General features: G+C 44.1%; 2 non-coding genes across 2 annotated transcripts; both read right to left on the minus strand.

Moving 5' to 3' along the window:
• Nucleotides 1–5,876: 5,876 nt before the first annotated feature.
• Nucleotides 5,877–5,947, minus strand: TRNAG-CCC (transfer RNA glycine (anticodon CCC)). The gene has a single exon. It is a non-coding gene; the product is annotated as a tRNA-Gly (tRNA).
• A 635-nt stretch (nt 5,948–6,582) lies between these two features.
• On the minus strand, nt 6,583–6,665 carry TRNAL-CAG (transfer RNA leucine (anticodon CAG)). The gene has a single exon. It is a non-coding gene; the product is annotated as a tRNA-Leu (tRNA).
• Nucleotides 6,666–13,459: the final 6,794 nt, after the last annotated feature.

Here is a 13,459-nt window from a genome sequence, read left to right on the forward strand (position 1 = left end):
CCTGGATGGATGGAGCTCTCTTGCTTAAAGTTGAATGGAGACAAGACGGAGCTCATGCTCCTAGGCAACTCTCTGAATCGAAATATAGAGTTACACTGGTCAAATTGCCTTGGCCCTTCCCCTCCACCAAAAGGCCAAATTAAAAGTCTTGGTATGTGGCTGGATCATTCCCTGACTTTTGGGCACCAAACAGAGAAATTATCGGAAACGTGCCACGGCATCATGAGACTGCTTCGGAAAGTCCTCCTCTCGTCCCATTCAAAGCAAGAAGGATCATGGTCCAGGCGTTGATTCTTTCACGCATGGACTATGGAAATACACTCTATCTAGGAGCTCCTAAAAACACTACAGCCAGACTCCAGATCATTCAGACCTATGCAGCACGTCTGCTCTTCGACTTCCCTTATTGGCAATCAGCCAAACCTGCTTTGAAAACCCTACAATGGCTTCCAATATTGGAGAGAGTTAAATTCAAGGCACTCTGTGCTACCCATAAGTCATTTTGGGAAAAGGGATCAGCAATCAATCGTTCTTTGATTATCCCTTACCAACCGAATAGAAGCCTTTGATCAGCGAACTTGTTACTCGCCACAGTGCCAAAACTGAAAAAAGCGAGAAGCGGACGCCGCTCTTTTTTTTACAATGCGGCTTGGCTGTGGAATGCCCTTCCACCCCAAATACGTCAGGAATCTAATCATATGTCTTTCCGGAAACTACTAAAAACATAGCATATTATCAAGGGATTTATCTCCACTTTTTGGCTTTAAAAGCCAAGAAAGCGGAGATAAAATTATCTCCCTATCAGCAACAGGGTGCTAACACGCAAATTCGCATGTTAGCACCCTTTTTCTCTACGCTTCCAAAGGAGAAATGTTGTTAAGCGACATTTGTCCTATTATCAAGGATTTCGCTAACCCTGTTAGTGATAAAAAAAAGCAGCGCTAACCGCACTTAGCACTGCTTTTTTACACCTGGTATTTTCCTGACTTAGCCATGATATCCTATTGGCTAAGTTTGTGAGCCCCTATCATCAAGCTAACGCCAAACTTCGAGAGATTATCGTTGGTTTTCCAGCGATAATCTCTCATTTGCCAGTTAGCGCGAGGATTTTTATCACTTCTGAGATAAACCTTGCTAATAGCAAGTTATCTCTGCGATAATTTCCGGCGATGCTTAGCGTTAAAAAATTCGTTGCTAAGCATCATTAGCGATAAATATCGCTAATCGTTGGTAATATGCCCCTTGGCTTTTTAAAATCACTGGCTAGTAAAGTCACTCTCTTGGTCTGTGTCTCCAAACAGCGCCGGGATATTTTAGGGTAGCTACTCGCTTTATATATGTTTCTTTATTATTATTATTATTACTACCTGTGGTGTGCGTGCTGTGTCCTGATTTGCTGAGGGTTCCTAACTACTTGTGGCATCTAACTTTGTGGTATTTTCGGAATGTGAGGCTTAAGGTCAATTGTGTTTTATTGGGGCCAATTTCCTCTGAACTGTTTGGGGTGTAGCTGCCTGTTTGTGGGATCGATCAGGGTTTTTCCTGGTTGCGCGTTTGTCATCGGGCTCAGTGTAACCCCAACTAGGCCTGGGTTTGACCGCGTATGTCTGACTAAGGGTTAATGGGGAGGTCAACTTGGGTGATCTGACAGCAATGATATGAGTTTGTTATTACGTGTACCTATAACATGGCAGTCATTGATATTATTTTTTACTGATATCCTCACTATTATCTGCACAGTTGCCGTAGCGTACATCGGGATTGTTTGTACACATTTTGACAATTTTATGCGTGCATACTTTATGGCTTGTTGCTCTGTATTTGTTTTCCTGGCTTGAGACAGCACGCAGATCTAACACATGCTGCTTCCTTCAGGCCTACAGTTTCCTGCATGATTTAACAGGCATGTGAAGACCCTGGGGGATACTTATCGTGAGGTTCCATGTACTAGAATCAGTTTCTAAATCCATTATCATTTCCCCATAACCATTTTTGGATGTCTGAGCCTCTCCCATGATGCCAAATTTCCAGCGAGCATGTGCCAGCTCCAAACACACATCCTTTTGCCCAGTCTTATTGAGGGAGGTCATGTGATTTGGGATTTAACTTGTAACTTCACCGGTTACTAGATGCCAGACCTCTCCAGCTTGCCACCACGGTAGCCTTTCATCCTTCCAAGGGCAGTAAAGTGAGCGATAGCTTAGATTAAGGTATAATAAGTGCATATAACATTTTCTCTGTAAGCTACCAAATACATATGGGATAGTGACGAAAATGCAAATCCCCCAATTTCTTTTTATAAGCTCCTTCTTGCCTGTTCCTAAATGTTGGAATGTTTGCATTGCATTAATTTATGACTGATGGCTTAGTTAGTCAGGTGTCCTGGATGTGCCGGGACAGTTCAGTTTTTCAACATCTGTCCCAGTAAATTTCAGTAAGTTTAGCAAATATGCCAGTCCCCAGGAAAGGTAGGCTGCACCAGCCCTGCCAAGTACCACGCAAAAAGGTCAGAGTAACGCATTTTACTCCTGGTCACAACATTACTGTTATGTCACGCATTACGAGGCTAGCTCCTATCATGCTGGACGAGGCGCTACAGCTGATTGAATTACCGCGGTTGTTTTCAGTAGCCAGCCAGTGAAGTCCTGATGAGCCGGGCCCAGGACAACGAGAGGTGTGTTGCTATGGAAACCATCTTCACTCCAGTCCTTCATATATATATATTTTAAAGTGGCAGGGCCTTTGTCAGGAGGAAACTGCAACTTGAGACACCTATTGCCCCTGTCCGCGCTGTCAGTGACAGTCCCAACATAACTTCTAACGATCACACTCCTACAAGTGTGACAGTTCAGACTAGTCCATGCCCGAATACTAATGTACTAATATTTTTACTGTATATTGAATGAATAAGTAACTGTTGTTGTCCTCTTCCCCAGTGGTTAATTTGTAAAGTAATAAGTGCCAGGCCCCTCTTCAGTAGGCCACTGCAGCGTGCACCTCATATTGTCCCCGCCAGTGACAGTCCCAACACATCTACTAACCATCACACACCTGCAAGTGTGACAATTCATACTAGTCAAGGGCCCCAAAGCTATAAGAATGGCTTGGTTGGCATCTATCAGTGACTGTTGATGTATTATAAATTTAAAAAAACAGCTGCTGTTGTGCTTATACCCAAATTTGGCAGACAGTGCCCCCATGTGGGAGACTGTCACAAGCTCTGGTGCGCAGAATTAAGTGCCAGTGCTGAGCGCCAGAAAGGACATGCTCAAGTTAAGTATTGCTCATTCCTAAATTAGCTATACAGCCAACCATGTGGCATACTCTCATAAGTCATGGTATTGACTATTAAGTGCTGGTGCCGAGCACCGGAAACCACAGACTCGAATTAAGCACGGCTGCAGTCTAAGTTGTCTATTTTTAATGAAGCTGCTATACAGTAACAATGAGCTGCTATGTTCAGGTCTAGCCTACCCTTCTCGCCGCTCTTGAAGGATCCAAAATGAAAAGAGCAGCAAGCAGCGAGGGTGGCTCAAGCGGGGCAAATTCAGACCTAAAATACTTAGGTTGGCACAGATCAGCCGCACATTGGGGGCCCATTTTCTTATTGCACACCCATTCCAGGCATGTTTTTTTTCCTGGAGAAAAAGCATACACTGCATATATGAGGTAGGCTTTTACATTGCATCATGACTGATTCAGAAATGATCTGCAACATTCTAATTTTATTTAAACTTATATTTTTAAAGTGACAGCCAATGCGGGTCCGCGAGGACAGAGTCCTTGAAAGTATTTCTGGTTAAGGGAACTCTAATGAGATTGATTAGCTTCTATCCCTCCACTATCCTTCTCAATCTAAATAACAGACTAACATGTCCATCACTCAAATTAGTTTAATATTTCACTATACAAATTCACTACTAATCCTTTATGGGTTCCGGGGTAGCGTGCTACTGGCCGAAAAAGCATGCCTCATAGACTCCTGTCACACCTGAAGTGTACTTCTGTTAATCTACTTTGCTACTCCCACTATTATTAACTCACCACCCTGTTTTACTATAAATCGATCAGCAGCTGGTAGGTAAAAGATTTAATTGCAGGGTTTTTGCAACTGTTTGAAGGCCTTTTTTTAGAGAATCTCACAGCTCAAAGGGGACAATTTCTGATATTTATCTTTTTACGTGGACTTCAGTGCCAGGCTTTACTCGTGAGAATGTGTCACTCAAAGTATCACACATTTGACAGTAGAATGTCACACATTGTTACGCTGAAATAATGAAAATGCACACAGGAGTAATCTGAAACTTGGCACCTATGCTGAACACAGAGGGAGGCAAGATTTCATGTGTTCCATTGCAGGAGTAGTTACCAGTCCTTGTAAGGAACCAATTTAATAAACACAGGGGCTACTCTGTATAAAAGTTACATTTACTTACCCATTAATCAATCAATCAGTCAATCAATCAAACATTTGTAGAGCGTGCTTCTCACCCCTGAGGGTCTCAAGGTGCTGGGGAGGGGAGCAGCTACTGATCAAACAGCCAGGTCTTGAGGAGTCTTCTGAAGGTCAGCAGGTCCTGGGTCTGTCGTAGGTGGATGAGGAGGGTGTTCCATGTCTTGGCAGCGAGGTGGGAGAAGGATCTTTCGCCGGTTGTTGCTTGGTGGATTCGTGGGACGGTGGATTCGTGGGACGGTGGCGTCATTGTCAGTGTTTTCAATGTTGGAGAGCGCTGTCCATAAAGTCATTAGGGGCGGCCTTTGGGTGAGGCAAAATTGAGGTGATCCAACTGTTTGTGGAATGCCCTGACTTTCTGGACACCCGAAGGCAGATTTACAAGCCCCCTGCACCACCAGTACGTCACTTTTTGTGACGTACTGGAAGCACATTTCACTTCTCCATATTTACAAGGAGGAAAAGTCACCCTGTATGACTTTTCCTCTCCTTGTAAATATGGCGCCTTAACAGGCAGCACTTTGCGTGGAAGGGGCATTCCATGGGTGTTGCTGTGTGGCTTTTCCAGATTTACAAGGATTCGTAAATCTGGAAATGCGTGTGAATGCTATGCCTCCCCAGAGGAGGCGTAGCGAGGCATAACGAGGAGAAAGTTTTTCATTTCTCCTCGTTTTTTCCAAGAGGAAAATGCCTGTAGTGATTGTTTTTGTGCAGGAAGATGCCCTTACTGCACAAAAACAATCTCCCCATGACGCAGGCATCCTTGCACCATGGCTGCAGTTTGTACGCCAGGCAGGGGAGAGCATAGGAATGCGACATATTATTGTAAATATGTTGCATTCATGTGCTTCGGAAGTGTTGCAGCGTGAAGCAGCCAAAGGGCTTGCGTTGCCGCGCTGTGGCACTTCCTTGTAGACCGGCGCCCCCCTGGTTTAGTGTCAGCTGTGAGCTTACAAACATACCTTATTGAATCTTCCACTTATTCTGATATATCTCTGTGTACCAGTTAAAGATACTGCCCGCTGTCAATACATTTATTTATATTATATAAAGTACTTGTTGTCCTTTCTGTTGAGCTGAAGTCATTGTCTTTCCCTTTCTGTTTAACTGAAGTAATTTTCTAAGTCGATGTTCCTATGAAACCACCGTGTCTAATTCTTTAGTTGCCAGGGATCCGTCCTTCTCACCGCTGTATTTCTGCATTTCTCCTACTACTGCACTTTCATTTCGCGCCTTCATTTTAGGACAGCACAACCTGCTGCATTAGAAACTGCTAACAATTGCAAGGAATCAAACCTGCAGCAAGCGAATCACGTCCCTATTTTCACAGAATAAGAAACACGAGGCTACGGCTTCACACAACATAATTAGCAGAAATCTAGCTATTAAAATGATAATTACCAAATAAATATTAAAAAAGAAGTGCGCCAGCCGGGAATCGAACCCGGGTCGCAAGAATGGGAATCTTGCATGATACCACTACACTACTGGCGCAGTTGTGTAATGCCTCGTCTGTAACACATATCACACGTCACTGAGCTCCATGCTGGCATGGATTACAATGTATTGTGTTTCATGTATATAGAAAGCACCAGAATAGCACTTTAAAATATATGCACAAAACTTTTCAAATGCAAAAACACTGCATTTTCCAAGCACGTATAGGTAAAAAAAAAATAATGCAATGACCATGCGCCCAGCATTATGTTTACTCACTTTACTGGCTTGACCTGCAGAAGGAATTTCCAACATTGAAGCGGGCGACACCTTGTGGAGGACGTTAGAACTGTCACATGAAGTCTAGCTGGGAAAGAAATGGCGCGCTTTCAAAGACAAGAAAGAAACAAGTTTTGTTTAGTATGTTGATGTAAAAAGACACTCATAGCGTTCCCACAGCAGCCCTGAAACTCTGAAATATTAAGTTAATAAACAATAAAAACTGTATTTTCGAAATGTTTTTGAAAACGTGGAAATTAAGTGTACTTACTTGTGCTTGAGTTTCTACTTTGAAGATAACGTTGAAATTACCTACGAAATATAAATGGTAGAGCACACATTGAAGAAGATTATATCAGTGTAAAAGGTACTATATGCATTAGGGCATTGATTTTTAAGCAAGAAAAAATTACTGTCAGAAGTGGGATTCGAACCCACGCCTCCAGAGGAGACTGCGACCTGAACGCAGCGCCTTAGACCACTCGGCCATCCTGACAACTGAGAAACACCGTGGTAGAGTAAATATATGACCTATGTATATATCCGAAAAGGACATGTTATCAGAGGCCAAAACGAAGTTCTACACAACTGTCTACTCTACTAGACCAATGAAAAAGCACTCAAGTGCCCAAGTTACACCAACTTTACATTTTACAAACTTAGCATTATGTTTTTATACAAATAGAGACTTACTGTAATTTCAGTGTGCCTTTGTTACACTTACATCAGTAAACTGTCCAACCTTGCATACTGCAGATATTCTATAGATAGGCACAAACCCACTGGATAAGTGCATGCAAAGTAAAGGTTTGCAAGCAGATCACCAAGACTACACTGGTTTTGTTTGGTGAAAATTATGTTGCATGCTCAATTGGTAAAATAATGGCCAATCCAAGGGCAGCTAGCAATGATATGGCATAATCTGGCTAGCTAACTCATTAGCCAACAAGCATCGGCAAACACACCTGACAATGAACATTGTAGGTTCATCCCATATCATATCAAGTGTGTCTGATAAGATTAACGCCAGCCTCGCCGCCACAAATGCCCCGTAGGCCCAAGACACGAAAACTGATGCACTGCCTGGCAGATGCAAGACCCCTACCCCAAATGGCCATGAGAAAGAAAAGAGGATGGAGGCTACTGTAGGAAATAAAATACAACATGTGATGTATCAATGGTGAGCAACTGCCTAAGCACCAACACAGTGGTGCAAAAAGTGAGATTCATCACAATAAAACACCTTGAAAAACACCCCCAAATATAGTCTCATTACTTGGGTAGAAGTGAACTCCTGTGCGTGCTTTTTGTTCACTGTCGCACCACTATCAGGGACCACCCATATGCAAATCAGACTTGTTCTGGCCCCTGCCAGGTCATTTCACGGCCACGCCTAACAGAAGCACAAGGAATCTCAGACTGGTTTCAGGCTTGTTAGGTCTCTTTTGTGAGGTGCATGGTGCATTTGATAGCACAGTGAGCTAGAAGGCCCACATCTGGGCATACCCATCACCCACAAGGAGTTTCACTAAAGGGAAAAACAGGGTGAGAGTGGAATGCTTCAAATAATTTCACCCCTTGGTAATTAATGTAATAGGCCTTCCAGTCCATCATTGTTTTACAAACAAGGACTGACCATTTTCAAATAAACTTGGTTATTGTGTAGAAAAGATAGAAACAAATTGGTTTTTGCTCCTTTTTCCAATTTTTGTGCTGTTTTAGAAATGAAAATACCAGCTTTGCTTGTAAAATACTGGCTGGTTCCCAACTACAAAGGTACCTCCATTCTGAGGGCCTCACATCTCTACTCCAACCCTGGAAGAGAGATGGCTTCTGAGCCAGGCTCATAGCATCATTTACTTGCATCTGTATGTGTGCTTTCCAGGTGTGCTACAAATTTGGGCAACATTATGGAATGTTTGAAGGTGAAAGGAGATATTTACAGAAGGAAATACAATAAGGAACCATCTGAATGTACAAATAATAGGTTGATAGAGGCTTTGTAGCCATGGCTCATGTACACCTCACCGAACCCTTTTAGCCTACATAACATTGCATGCCAGTAGTTTCACATTTAACAAGGTAGGTTTGGACTGAAACATCCTGAATGTTCATTACTGTCAGAGACAGCCTAAATAATAATGCTTTATTAGTCCTCCACTCTTCAGCCTTCTCCTAAGCCTGGCCTGTGCTTTACAATACTTTTATATAAAAAGGTACATTTATCATGTAAGGAATTGAGTGGGGTGTGAGCTCTTCTCAAGCAACAGCCACAATCATTTTTAGGGTGAACCACAAACAGTTATTAAATTAACCTGTGCCTAACCCTGGGTAGCTTAGCACAAATGCAGTCAGGCTTAACTTAGAGGCAATGTATAAAGTACTTATGCAGCACACAAACAGTAATAAAGTGAGAACACAACATATGAAAAATCCCACACCAATTCAGAAAATAGAGTAAAATTAAATCAATTATTTGACCCTAAAAGGACAAACATCCTATCAGTAGAACCAGAGAAATATAATTTCAAAGTTGTAAGGTAACTATAGTGCCTACAAGCACTAAGTAAGTGCCGACTGGGGATATCTGGTCATGGCAGACCGAAACACAGTCACAAGCTGCAGCCGACCACAATGGAGTGGGGCTGGATTCAGGGACCAGGTTAGTCCCACTGATAATGTACTTTATGTCTTTTGATGCAGGGCTTGGAGTCAGGTCCAGTTAGAAGCAGCAAGGGCTGCGATGCGAGGTCCTGCATCGAGTTGCATCGCGCCTCATCGGTTAACAATGAGGCCGCCAATCAGGGGCTGTGAGATGCTGTGATGTAAGGTCCTGTTCCATGTTGCATCGAGTTACGTCACACTGCGTCGGTTCTGTGTGAACCCACAGTTGGGCCAGGAGGAGTTCACTCTGATGCCAGACAAGGGTCCAGGACCTGTGGAGGGGAGCACCTCTTAGGGATCAGGACGCACTCCAGCAAAAGCCAGCAGCAAGGCACAGGCAGGTCCAGTTGAGTCTGGGCAGGTGGAGAAATGCAAGACATGTCTCTGCAGCTTGTTATATCCTTGTAGCTCAGAACAGGAGGCCAGTCAGCTAGCATTTGGAGTCACTCGGGTGGTTCTGGATTCAAGGAGCAGGTCTTGTCTTCTATCCTCAGCCAGCAGGGCAGCACGGAAATCCTTCTTGCGACAGGGCATTCCATCCAGCAGCAGGCACCAGAGCAGTCCTTTTTCTGAGTCTCCACAGGCCCAGAAGTGACCTGAAGTGTTGCTCTGAGGGTCTTACTTTTATACGTGATGCTAGTTTTAAAATGGGAGACGTTTCTGGAGTTTACCCCCTCGCCACAGATGTGTTTGGAATTTCCTCTCTCCCTACCGTGGTCTTGTCTGCAGTCACAATAGGCTAGTGTGATGTTCTTTGTGTGTTAGCTGAGGCAGTGTCTTTCAATTGCAAGAGCGGCAAGTGACAGCTCCGCCCCCCTCATCAAGTCAAGATGGCCCATCCGGCCAACAGCAAGGCCCTCTATCATGATACTGTCTGGGAGGGATACACAAACGCTAATTGCCAAATGCACCTAGTCATGTGATCCAGGAAACAGGCTGCAGGCACCAAATGGTTAGGATGAGACAATGCCAACTTTCTAAAAGTGGTGTTTTCAGAATTGTGACACCAAACATGACATTCTCACCTGCTGCCACACAAAAGTTATCACTTTTCTTTTGTTGTATAGCTATTCCCCTGGGGGAGGAGGTGGGAGGGGACGGGGCGTGAGGGGCAAGGGCGGAGGGAAGGGGGTTTGTTCTGGGATTCCCCTGATGCTCTGGGAAGCACCATGTTGGATGCCAGCCCGTGCGATGGGCCTTTTCCTGCTGCATCATGCTTTTTCATAGTTCAATAAAAAGATTTTAAACTAAAAGATATCACTTATTAAACATTGTAAGGAAACCCAATGTTATCATATTGGAGAGGTGGGCCTCACAGTAGTAAAAAAAAAGAATGTGTTATTTTTTACTTCCCAGGACAAGTATAACTTAAAAGCACATGTCCAACTTTTAAAATATAAGGCTCCTTGCCCTAAGGGCTGTTTAAGGCTTAGCTTAGGGATGACTTATAGGTTTTAAAAAGAGAGTTTTAAGCTTGGCATAAGGTTTATTTTGCCAAGTCAAATTGGGAGTTTAAAACTGCTTACAGGCTGCAATGGCAGACCTGTGACATGTTTAAAAAGACTACGTAAGTGGGTGGTACAATAAGTCCTGTAGACCCACTAGCAGCATCCAATTTACAGTCCCTGGGTACCTGTGGTACTACTTTACTAGTGGTTTATAAGTAAACAAAATGCATCAATTGGTTGTAAGCCAGCTTTACCAAGTTTAAAAGAGAAAGCACATTGGCACTGGTTAGCAGAAGTACAGAGCACAGAATTCTAAATGGCAACAAAAACGGATTCAGAAAACAGGAGAGGTGAAGGTAAATTGTTTGGGAGTGACCATGCAGACAGGGCCAGGTCCAACACATCAGAACTCAGATTTAGCTCGCTGGATCCTGCTGTTTAATTTTACAGTGACTTGAATCGTGCCTTTAATAGAATCCTAGCTATTTGCAAATGCTTTGTGCTCTTTCGTATCGTTCTACTCAGACGTCTGATGTGCTGCATACCTTATCTTGCACTGGATATCTGGGAAACCATCTTTGAACTTTAAACCCCACTGCCACCTCCTTAAGGGCATCCACCATGCTGCAGTATGTCTCATTAAGGGCCTGAAGAAATATTACCACATCCCTCCCATCATGATGGGATTCCATAGGTCCCCCTCTCCAGCCCGCACCATTGTCAAAACCATCTGCACCATCCACAAAGCCATAACAACCGGCACCTCTGCCTTTTTGAATGGCAAGATCACCATTTCCTTTGACACTCAGAACGCCCTCAGCCAGGACACCTTCTGAATGGAGATGAAGTAGTACAAAAAAGAAAAAACAAGGCAATGGACCTTCTCCATCGATCATTCCTATGTCCATCAGGGCTGCACCCATCCTGCTCCAATTTAGGATAGAGCTGTAGATCGACCTCTTTAAAGAAAATTGCATCATGATGCAGTAACAGTCCTCAAATCAATGCCCCTCAACCGTAAATTTTGACTGTCGATTTGCCTTTGACCCTGTACGGTGCTATGCTGCCTTTCAGCTAGATTTGAGCTTTATAAATATCACATACATAATAATGCACTAATCTGGAAACAATTGGCATGTGCAAAAAATATATCCGTTTTGGAGAGACCCGGCAAAAGCTTTTCTACCCAATATGACAAATATAATGTATTTTCACTTACTAGAGTTTTACAACGTATTTACCTATTTCTGGGGGGTTAACATTGATGTTTTGATCATTTTACTGCTAAACGATACAGAAAGGTTGTCACTTTCTGTCTTGTCATTGCCTAAGATGTCACATCATATGAAAATTAGAGAGGCTTCACCCATTCTATTTATTCCCAGGACCCAAAAATCCTAGAATCGTCTCTGGGTGCTGCTACTTGGTCCAGTGCTTCTCTGTCTTGCAATGCAGCCACAGTCATGTTATAATTCCATAGCATTTCCCTTCTCCTCTCGCCCCTGATCAATTTGCTTAAATCACGAGAGTCTACAAGTAAATTGTTTTCGCTTTTTGGTTGAGTGAGGTGATAGTGGAGGGGAGGTGAGTTGGACGTGTGCGTATAGACTGAGACACCATGAACACCACGCCAAGTGGCTCAGTGTACCTCAGTTGTTAAGCCTTGCACCCTAACCCATGCAATGTGCAATCCCATTGACAAAAATGCAGTGGATAACTGTACACCCCTCAAAAAGAAATAAACAGGAATGCCCTTGTCATGTAATGTCATAGGGTTTTATTGAGCGCACATATCACCCGGAGGGGTCTCAAAGCGCTGTAGCGAATGCTGGTGAAGGCAAGGAAAGACAGCTGATCGGACAAGGGTGGACTATCAAAATAGCCAGGTTTTTAAGCCTTTTTCAGTACTGTTTGTGATCAGAAATTGCGCGAAGCTGCAATGGGAGTTTGTTCCAAAAGCAAGGAGCTAGATGGGAAAATGATCAGCCGCCCTGCCTAGCGGTGCGCACCCTGAGTGGAGTGAGAAGATGTTTAGTTCCAGACCTAAGATTCCTGTGAGGAAGATACCAGTTTAGTTTCTTGGCCTGGTAACCTGGGCCAGGTCCATACAAGGTCTTATGTACCAGACAACTGATCTTGAAAAGGTTCAGTTTCTTAGTTGGGAGCCAGTGGAGAGATGTCAGACTGGGACTGAGGTGGGAGGTTTAGTACCAGTCTGGCGGCTGTGTTCTACAAAACTTGGAGTCTGGTGACAAGATCTTTGTTAATTGAGGCCATCAGAGCATTTCCATAGTCAAGACGACTGATGATTAAACCCATGATAAGCGCTTTTCTTGACTCTACTCAAACCCATTGGAAGATCTTATGTAGACTCCGCATTAAGCTAGAGCAGGTGCTCATTATTTGGTTTAAATGGTCTTTCATGGCTAGCTTATCATCTATATTTACTCCACGGTTAAGTACCATGGGTTTAAGAGGTGGACAGGGAGCAAAACTTTGGGGTAACCCGTCATTAGACCAGAGTTCATGTGCCTTTCCAAATAGGATGATCTCAGTCTTACTGACATTAGGCCGAAGATGGTTGGCTTGCATCCAGGAGTTAATATTCACCTTCTTTCACCGCAAGATCACAGACATCCACAACAGCTTCAACACCCAGACCTTCCCAACAGCCGCCAACACTGCAGAACCACCGCCCCCCCTCTCCTCCCCAGCCTCACCAACCACCTGCTCTCCTGGATCCAGGTCAATGATAATGATACCATCAAGACAATGGACGCCATCCACTCCGGCTCACCAACCGACCCCTGCCCTCACCACATCATCAACAAAGCAAGCCGCATCATCACCACCCAACTTCGGAAGATCATCAACAGCTCCTTTGAGACCGCCACCTTCCCGGAAAGCTGGAAGCACGCCGAGATCAACGCCCTCCTCAAGAAATCCACAGGGGACCCAAAGGACCTCAAGAACTTCCGGCCCATCTCCCTCCTTTCGTTCCCGGTGAAAGTCATTGAAAAGTTCATCAACAAGCAACTGACCCACTTCCTCGAGGAGAACAACATCATCCTGGACCAGTCCCAATCCGGCTTCCGCAGCAACCACAGCACCGAAACCGCCCTCATTGCTGCCACAGACTACATCAGGACATCCGTGAAACCGCGGCCCTCATCCTCCT

This window comes from Lissotriton helveticus, chromosome 1_2 (genome assembly GCF_964261635.1).
Source record: "Lissotriton helveticus chromosome 1_2, aLisHel1.1, whole genome shotgun sequence".
Lineage (NCBI taxonomy): Eukaryota > Metazoa > Chordata > Amphibia > Caudata > Salamandridae > Lissotriton > Lissotriton helveticus.